The sequence below is a fragment of the Leptodactylus fuscus genome, chromosome 10 (assembly GCF_031893055.1).
Source record: "Leptodactylus fuscus isolate aLepFus1 chromosome 10, aLepFus1.hap2, whole genome shotgun sequence".
In the NCBI taxonomy this organism is placed as follows: domain Eukaryota; kingdom Metazoa; phylum Chordata; class Amphibia; order Anura; family Leptodactylidae; genus Leptodactylus; species Leptodactylus fuscus.
The window spans coordinates 14,869,593-14,878,211 of NC_134274.1; positions in this window are offsets into that span (position 1 = coordinate 14,869,593).

The window sequence follows — 8,619 nt, forward strand, 5'->3', positions numbered from 1 at the left end:
CATCAGTATCAGATTGGAGAGAATCTGACTCCTAGCGTTGCCACAGACGGCACTCATCCCTTTAGGCTGTGACTTACATTACCTAACCAAAGACTACCGGATTGCCTTGGAGTCGAGGGCGAGAGTATGGGGGGGGGAGCTGATTTGGGGTATAACAGTCCGTGGAGTCTCACCTTCATCTTAGTTGGTGGCCGCTATATAGGGGGTAGGGTGGTTTGGGGTATAACAGTCCGCGGAGTCTCATCTTCCTCTTAGTTGGTGACCGCTATATGGGGAGGTGGGGTGGGGCAGGTGGTTTGGGGTATAACAGTCCGCGGAGTCTCATCTTCCTCTTAGTTGGTGACCGCTATATGGGGAGGTGGGGTGGGGCAGGTGGCTTGGGGTATAACAGTCCGCGGAGTCTCATCTTCCTCTTAGTTGGTGACCGCTATATGGGGAGGTGGGGTGGGGCAGGTGGCTTGGGGTATAACAGTCCGCGGAGTCTCATCTTCCTCTTAGTTGGTGACCGCTATATGGGGAGGTGGGGTGGGGCAGGTGGTTTGGGGTATAACAGTCCGTGGAGTCTCATCGTCCTCTTGTTTAGTGACAGCTGGACACGTATTGGGCAGCGATCTCCACAGTGGCCTCTTCTTCTCCCAGTAGGATGTAGAGTTTCCTCTTCTCTTTCCATGTATAACATGGGCCGGAACGCTCCAGAACTCAGTTTCGGCACAATTACAAAGTGTTTTTCAATGTCCCGGTATAAAAAAAACCAAAAACAAAGCCTCAATAATCTAATGTAACAGTGGTTTTTATGTTCCGCATTCCGCTTCAGACACATTTGATAAGTAACTTACCTCTCCTAGATCCAGAAGTCTTCAGGCCTACCTGGTGATGATAATTATTCTAGAGTTCCCCTAAATTTATTTCCCAATTTATAACTATTTCATAAGTTACATTGCTGTACTTGATAACACCAGACAGGACCCGGTACCATAGTCCCTTCGATCAGCTGATCGGTAGGGGAACCGGGTGTCAGATCCTAACAGTTGCGATATGGATGGCCCGTCCTAACGATAGGTTATCAATATACCGACATACCCAATTCTTTCTAATTGGGTTCTATGATTATTAACTCCTCTATTTATGTGTCCCAAAGTTACAATTTTCCCCCCAATGTAAAGTCGTATTTTCTACATTCGGCACTTTCCATTGATGACCCTGTTCTCGAGCAGGGAGCAGTAAATGTTTCTTCTAACAGTTTGTGCCAGACATGAACCTCTTTCAGCTAAAACATCCATATTTTACTGTCACAGTTGCACTTTCCATAAGAAATGTCTGCCGTCTAATCACAAAGCCTAGGACAACAATTTAGATTCTATTTTACACTGCAGCAAATATCGGAGAAGAATACGTGAACGTGAAAAGTATCGGTACGGTGACAGCGCCAACGGATGAAAATCAGCAGGTGCCAATTTGATTGAACCTTTTTAGCGATTGTGAATGTAAATAACATCTTAAGTGATCGGCCATCAGACAAGGGTTATTCTTTCAAGGAAATAAGGAGAAAAGCTTGGAGACTTGAATTAGGTAGCCTATACACAAGTGTTAAGCTGGGGATATTGAAGACGAGGATCCTGCCCGGACAGAACTGCATTGGAATTCACGCGGCGTCTTTCTGTACTCATTAAATGGTTCTTGTGTACCAAAACATTTGAAAAATGGAATTTGAAGGGACAGCAGTGACAGAAATGTTAAATAACCTATGAACCGTTTCCAAGTCTAGAGGTTGTTTTTTTGTGCTATTTTTGCTCAGAATGTTAACTCGTCCATCATTAACCCCTGCCTATTGCTCCTCGTCCTATATTGCTATTCTCATCAATGTAAATTTTGTCCCATAAAAAATGAGTACGTTAATCACGGCACTAAATGGAAACTATGTAACATACCACATGACCAGTTTCTACAACCACGCTCGGGACAGGTATAGATGGCACCAATCAAATAGACGGATATACAATATTCTCGGATTTGTAGTTTCTCACTTTCTCAATCCTTACCATCAGTGGTATGAAGACTTCTTCCAGCTTCTTGTAGTGTTTACAGCCCAGGCAATTCCACACCACAGTCCACGAAAGTCACCACGACAGCAAAAATGATCTCACGAAAGCCAGAATGTCCAATGATAAAATAATGCCCGCATAGTAGCCACCATGTCACCTTGATATAAACAAAGTTTCCATAACAGCAACAATGCCCCCATGACAATAATAAGGTCTATGTCCAATAACAAGCCAAAGCTCCCCCCAAGGAGGTCCCAATGCACCCTATGATAGTCACATCGCACCAACTTAAAGCCACTTTTCCTTCATGATGGCCAAGTTGTCCCTACAATGGTCACACTGCTTGGTCTCTACTCTCAGGTGGACAGTCCCTGTTTGTCTTCTTCAGCCCAATATGACACACCATATTAGGTACTGAAACTAATAACACTGATTGCTCAGGAATGGTGGGGATAAAAGAATTAGTGGGGTTGTACCTATTGAATAAAGGAAAGGATCGGAAATAGGGGGGATTACCAAAGGTTGTGTTTAATTACATCCATCATTCTCCTCATGCCAGCCACCGCGTCCCTGCGATGGTCACAATGCATTTCGCAACAGTCAAAATAGTACCTAAGGGCTCATTTAGACTACGTAAACGGCAGCTTATTCTGAACGTAAAACACGTTTGTGCCAGTGAAAAAAGCAGCCCATTCATTTCTATGGGGAGCGCTCGTATGCCGGCTCCCATAGAAATGAATGGGAACTGCTTTATACGCCGCTGATTTTGAACGTGTTTTACATTCAGAATAAGCTGCCGTATACGTAGTGTGAATGAGCCCTAAGCCAGCCAAAATTCTTATGATGAAAATGTGAAAGCCCCTGTGCAACCTATAACACATAATAACATCAACAATGCTCTATAATAGCCACCATACCCTCCATGACAGTTACAAGGGCGCTACAAATTGTCACAATATTGTCAATGACCATAGGGCCAGCCATGATGTTGCCTGAGATAGCTAAACTCCCTGTATATACCCCATGAAAACCTGCTTGTGCCAGATAAATGTTTTCAACCATGTCTCGACACAGCAAAATGGACCTGGACCGTATACACTGTGTTCTGAAGAGAATCCTAATTCCTAACCCTTAAACCTAACCCCCAAACTATCTAAGTGGAGGCCCAGGAGGCGTAAGGAAACATAAAACAGTCACACTCGCCTTCCCTCACCTCTCCTGGGCATCTCCATGGCATGTGACGCTTCCTTGGGGTCCTCTTTCAGCCTCCTGGCTGACATCGTTAAAGCTTCCTGACTTCCGCGCGACCTATGTGAACTCGGGGCTCTTGACGTCTCCCAAGAGGACCTCAAGGCCCACCAGGACACTGTAAGGATGGTCATGAGAGGTGAGGGAAGGTGAGTATAACTGTTTATTATGCTCCCCTTATGAAATTTTGGTATCTGAAGATACCCCACAATTTAACAGCTTCACAAATTTATTGGCCCAGAAACAAACCTTTGGTCCAACCATTTGACCCCAAAATTAAACTAATCTTCAGAGGTCCATCCACCTCTAGTCAGGATGAAGCATCTTCTATCTAGTTTTATGCGTTCCAAAAATAATCTTAGCAGAAAAAAGTCATAGACATGACCTTGACTTCAGAGTATTCCAACAAGCACCTGGATCCATGAGATCCAATACAAACCTCCTCTAGTATCTCAGTATACGCTATATACCATACTTACATTATATAGACATTAACTTCACAAGTCTTGAATTTCTCTTGGCTTTACGTGACAGGCCATAACATAACGTTGCCTTTCATTCTCACTAGTCATATTTGCATGGCTTTGAAGGGCTGAATATGTTGAAAAATGGAGCAACTTTTACATGTGGGTTCATATGGTAACAGGTACAAAAGGAATTTTCAATCAGTTACCTTCTCTGTAGTAGCGGAGAGGTATACTGCATATGCCGCTACTTAGATCTAGATAATGAGTATATAATATGTCATGTATAAAATTATAGAAAGGTCATAGATTTCCATATGGTGTTATGTGGATGTGCTTACTTTTTTCCAAAAACAGCACCACCTCTGTCCATGGGTCATGTCTGGTACTGCAACTCTTTCTTATTTAAGTCAAGTGATATGAGCTACAAGATCAGATAAACATGGACAAGATGTATCTGGAGGGGAAACAGTCATCTTGGAGAATATCTTTCAAGCATAAATGTTCAAGAAATGACCAGTACAGTGTGTGCACATAGGAGTAACTTTATATCTGGCCAATACAGGACTTATATTCTGCAATATTAAGCAGATTTCCCTATGTATGTTATACTTTTACTTTATATTCCTCTGTGAGCTGGTGGTGGAGACTAGCTGTTATATACTGCACACAGTAAGTAGAGGAGAATCTGCTCCATAACTCTGCTCACTCAGCCCCAGGACTGTGCAGGACAAGTACAGAGTAGAATAAAATACTTGTGCTATGATAGAAAGCGTCTATGTAGCTCCAGAATCAGTCTAATCCTGTGTTTCTCTCTTTTGGCTCCTACTCCTTCCCCCTGCCCTCTCCATAGAGTTATATAGACATGTGTAATCTGAGTCCTCTGGCCACTCTTATTGGTGATTTTCTATTGACTACCTACATCATCCAGTTACTGTGTTGCTCTTCATTTCTCTAAACCTTAACTTGGGGGTGCAGGCCATGTTCCCAGACTTATTTGTATTACCCTAGCTGTGTAGTTTTAAGAGGCATAAAGATTTGGATCTTTGTAGATTTGATACAATTTATTTTAATCTGAGTACTTATCTTAGAAACATTAAGGCTCCTTGGGAGAACTTAACGTACACAAAGTTCCCACGCTATACTATATTGAGATCTGTACTTTGGAACAGACTGGCAATACATCCTGTCATTCACAATAGCAACATAATAATGATTATAGAATGCAACATATGCTTGTGACTAAATAATGTATAAGTCATATCACAACTGCCAAGCCTGTTGTCATAACGTTGTGTTACTTGATACTATAAGTGTATGTAAATCCCCCACACATGGAACTGTATGTCAACCTTATGCTTCATCTGTTAGATTGTGCCCCGGGCTGCTCCTATTTTATCTCCGGTGACTCACGGCTCTCCATGGTGCTCGGCAGCCGGAGTGACACCATATGCAATTATTATACACTCTGTATTCAACACATTGCTGAGAAATAAAAAATGATGCAGGGTCTACTATGGGTTGTGTTTTCTAGCTCGGACTAGACAAAGTTTTGGAAGATGGGTGTCATGTTATGGGGGGTACAACTAGATATTGGGATATACATGACTGTATGCGAAGTCTCCTTACTCAAAAATGTTAGCAAAAAGTTAGTTAAACCCATTTCTTACCAGGAAGAGAAAAGTGAAGATGATTTAGTGGACTTACTTGTTACATTTCTCCGGGAATAGAATTGAGGACCCATTTGGCCCCAGTAACATACACAACACGCTAGGTAGGTGAACAGAAAGGAACATCCTTCCTTATACTTCCTTTTGGCTTAACATGGTCACAGCTTGAGCAGCTTTTCTAAAAACAACATGATTTTGCAATGTTAACCCTGAATCTGACTCCAACTCCAAAACTTGCCAAGATTCCGACACTTTCATAAATGGCGGACAACAATAGCCAAAGGTCAGACAAAACGTCCTCTAATTCACAAACAAAGATGATGAGGAAATTCCTATGAAAATATATAGATACAAGATACAAATGAGCTTTATTAGCATTACCAAAGAATAAAACATTTGGTGTTGCCAAAGCAAAAAGAAAGTTGGGGGTGGTGGAGGGGGTGGGTACGGGGTTTGTGGGTTGGGGGTTTGAGTGTCTTTAGAGTCTTCTCGTTCTTGTTTGGGGCGTTGGGGTGTTGGTGGGTATGGGGTAGACAGGTGATGGGGGTTTAGGGGGGGTTTAATAGACCATGGGGGGTTTGATAATCCATATGTCTCATCTTCCTCTTGTTTGGTGACAGCTGGACACATATTGGGCAGCGATCTCCACAGTGGCCTCTTCTTCTCCCAGTAGGATGTAGAGTTTCCTCTTCTCGTCTGCAGATGTGAAGTCTGGGATGTGGGCAGAGAGTCTTTGGTAGTAGACGGCCCTCACAGCTGATATATTCAGTATTAATAATTGTATAATATAATAAAACATTATTTTGATTTTGGATCAGAATCAGTAACTTTTTTCACGCCCAAAATGGGCCCAACTCCAACTCCACGGCTCTACACAACCCTGGTTCACATAAACAGATATAGGTAACTATGCTATCAGTGTATATATGTCACCACCCTGTGTGGACATATGAGTCATATTGATTTCATGACAAATTGGATTCCTCAACCAAATTGGAGATCACCTACACAGGTGCACACCTGTATGAAGATATGGCAAATCCGTACATGTCCCATTGTTCCATTATTCAATGAGACTTTGGACGTCCGTCCTAACTACTTTTACAGATATCCAATCTTACAAGAAACCCTTGTTTTCGAAAAATTAACAAAAAAAAACAACCCATGATGCGGCCTAAACATCAGGCCTGTCTTACTTCAAGGCAAAGCTTATCTCATTATTTTGACTAATTTTTCCGAAATAATGTTTCTGGACTTTCTAAGTTCCAAGTAATTTGATCACAGGGGAACGATGTTCTTACATAATGAGGCCACATGGGAATATATCAACAGTAAAAGCAGTATACATATATACCATGGGATTACAATATAATAACAGCTAGCTCTAGATTTATGGACATAAGTAACTAGCCTATTTCTGAGCGCCAAAGTCACATCAATCACAAGACCTTTCATCATGGACAACAACTGCAAAGTTGACATCATGCCTACTGGTAAAGGCATGAGTAGACGCAACACCTACGTAGGTCGATAGAGGAGGACAATATAACGTGTCTACTAGAGTTGAGTATATTCAAGAATTAATGGTATGGGTCCATCCAGCAAACCAACCTAAGTATATGCGATGCATCTCCTGCCATCAATACCTTCATAATTGTAGTACAGCTTAACTTTACCAATTGTTAGGATTGGGTCCCGCAGGGTTCTCTCTCAGCGCACAGCACCAGCTGCGGGTCAATCTAACTCTTGCTCTTGGCCTCGGGTAGTGAGGTGTCTGGAGTGTAAGTCCAGTCTTCGGCCTACTGAGCATGCTCAGACATTTTGGAGCCGCTCAGAGGCTCAGAGGCCAAGTCCCGTTTTGCCCATACTGAGCATGATCGGTGACATCATGGCCACCGCCCTGTTGGGCAGGGACTAGCTTTTATATGATGTGAGCCGATGCCCGCCCGGGGCTCACACTTTGACTAAGTACCTTAAGACAGGAGGTTAGGGCTAGGTTCCAGTTAATGGTAGGAGCAGTCTCTAGGAATCTAGAGTGGATTCCTTGGCTCTGCCAGTGGGAATCAGTAGCCCATTTAACTGTCTACTCACTTAGTAGCTCCTAGCTATTGCAGGAGCATATTTTGTTGCTGACCTGGGGTGAAGTTTAACCCTAGGCAGCCTTGCTGTTTCAGCTGTACTATGCACCTGTCCAGTGAGGTTAACTGGCAGGGTGTTGTTGCAACTTGTTCACATTGTGTACCGCGCCACATGACTGCCAATGCAGTTTAACTGGTAGCACGCTGTTCAGACCTTACAGCCCCCCATGTGGGCCTGTGGACCTCGCTGCAGTGCCTTGCAGACTAGCGGGTCTGTCGTTTAAAAATATTATTTATAAATATATACACAGAACCGTAACACCAATCTGGTCATTGATAAGAAGGTGAAAATGAGAATCAAAAACACGTGAAAAATACATATGTAACCAGTTTTAGGTTTTACTCATTGAGGCAGCCGTTCGGCATGACTGGGTCTATCCGGCATATGAATCTGTTGTATTATTTTACACCACACAGAGATAAGATAATCTTGAAATTCCGCCTTAGGGAATTTCATTACTTTCTTAGGGTAACTTGTTATATGTTTTCATAAGGTACAGAGAACAAAATAAACTGACTATGTAAACATAATAATATTTTGCTGAAAGTACATAGGCACCCTGGGACTTCCTCCAGCCGAAGAAACGCATGAATCCCATACTGTTTGCTAAAACTCTGGGAGAGAAAAGCTTTGCTGGTTATTGCCTCGTGGAAGGAAATGAGTGGCCTAATAAAGCTAATTTTAGAGGACATCATTTTTATTGTATTTCTCTGACACAAGGCTGAATTAAAATGCAATAAAACATGCGATTATGTAACACGCAAGCGTAATAAGGCTCCTTGCAGGAAGTCAGACGATGAGAATTGAATTACTCGAAAGCATCTTTCCATGGCATCTTACCTTCAATAGAAAGCGGGATCTATGAACGTTGTTTCTCATATGGACACGTTTCCTTGTATAGTTGATTCTGTTATGGATAGTTTTACTTATATGGGTATTTTAATAGGGTTCTAACCCCATGCCTTTATGCCTTGATATAATTTTTGGACATAGTTGGTGGTGACAAGTCATCGAGGAACCTCTCAGGGTGCTAAAAGTTCTCCTCGTCGCTGATAC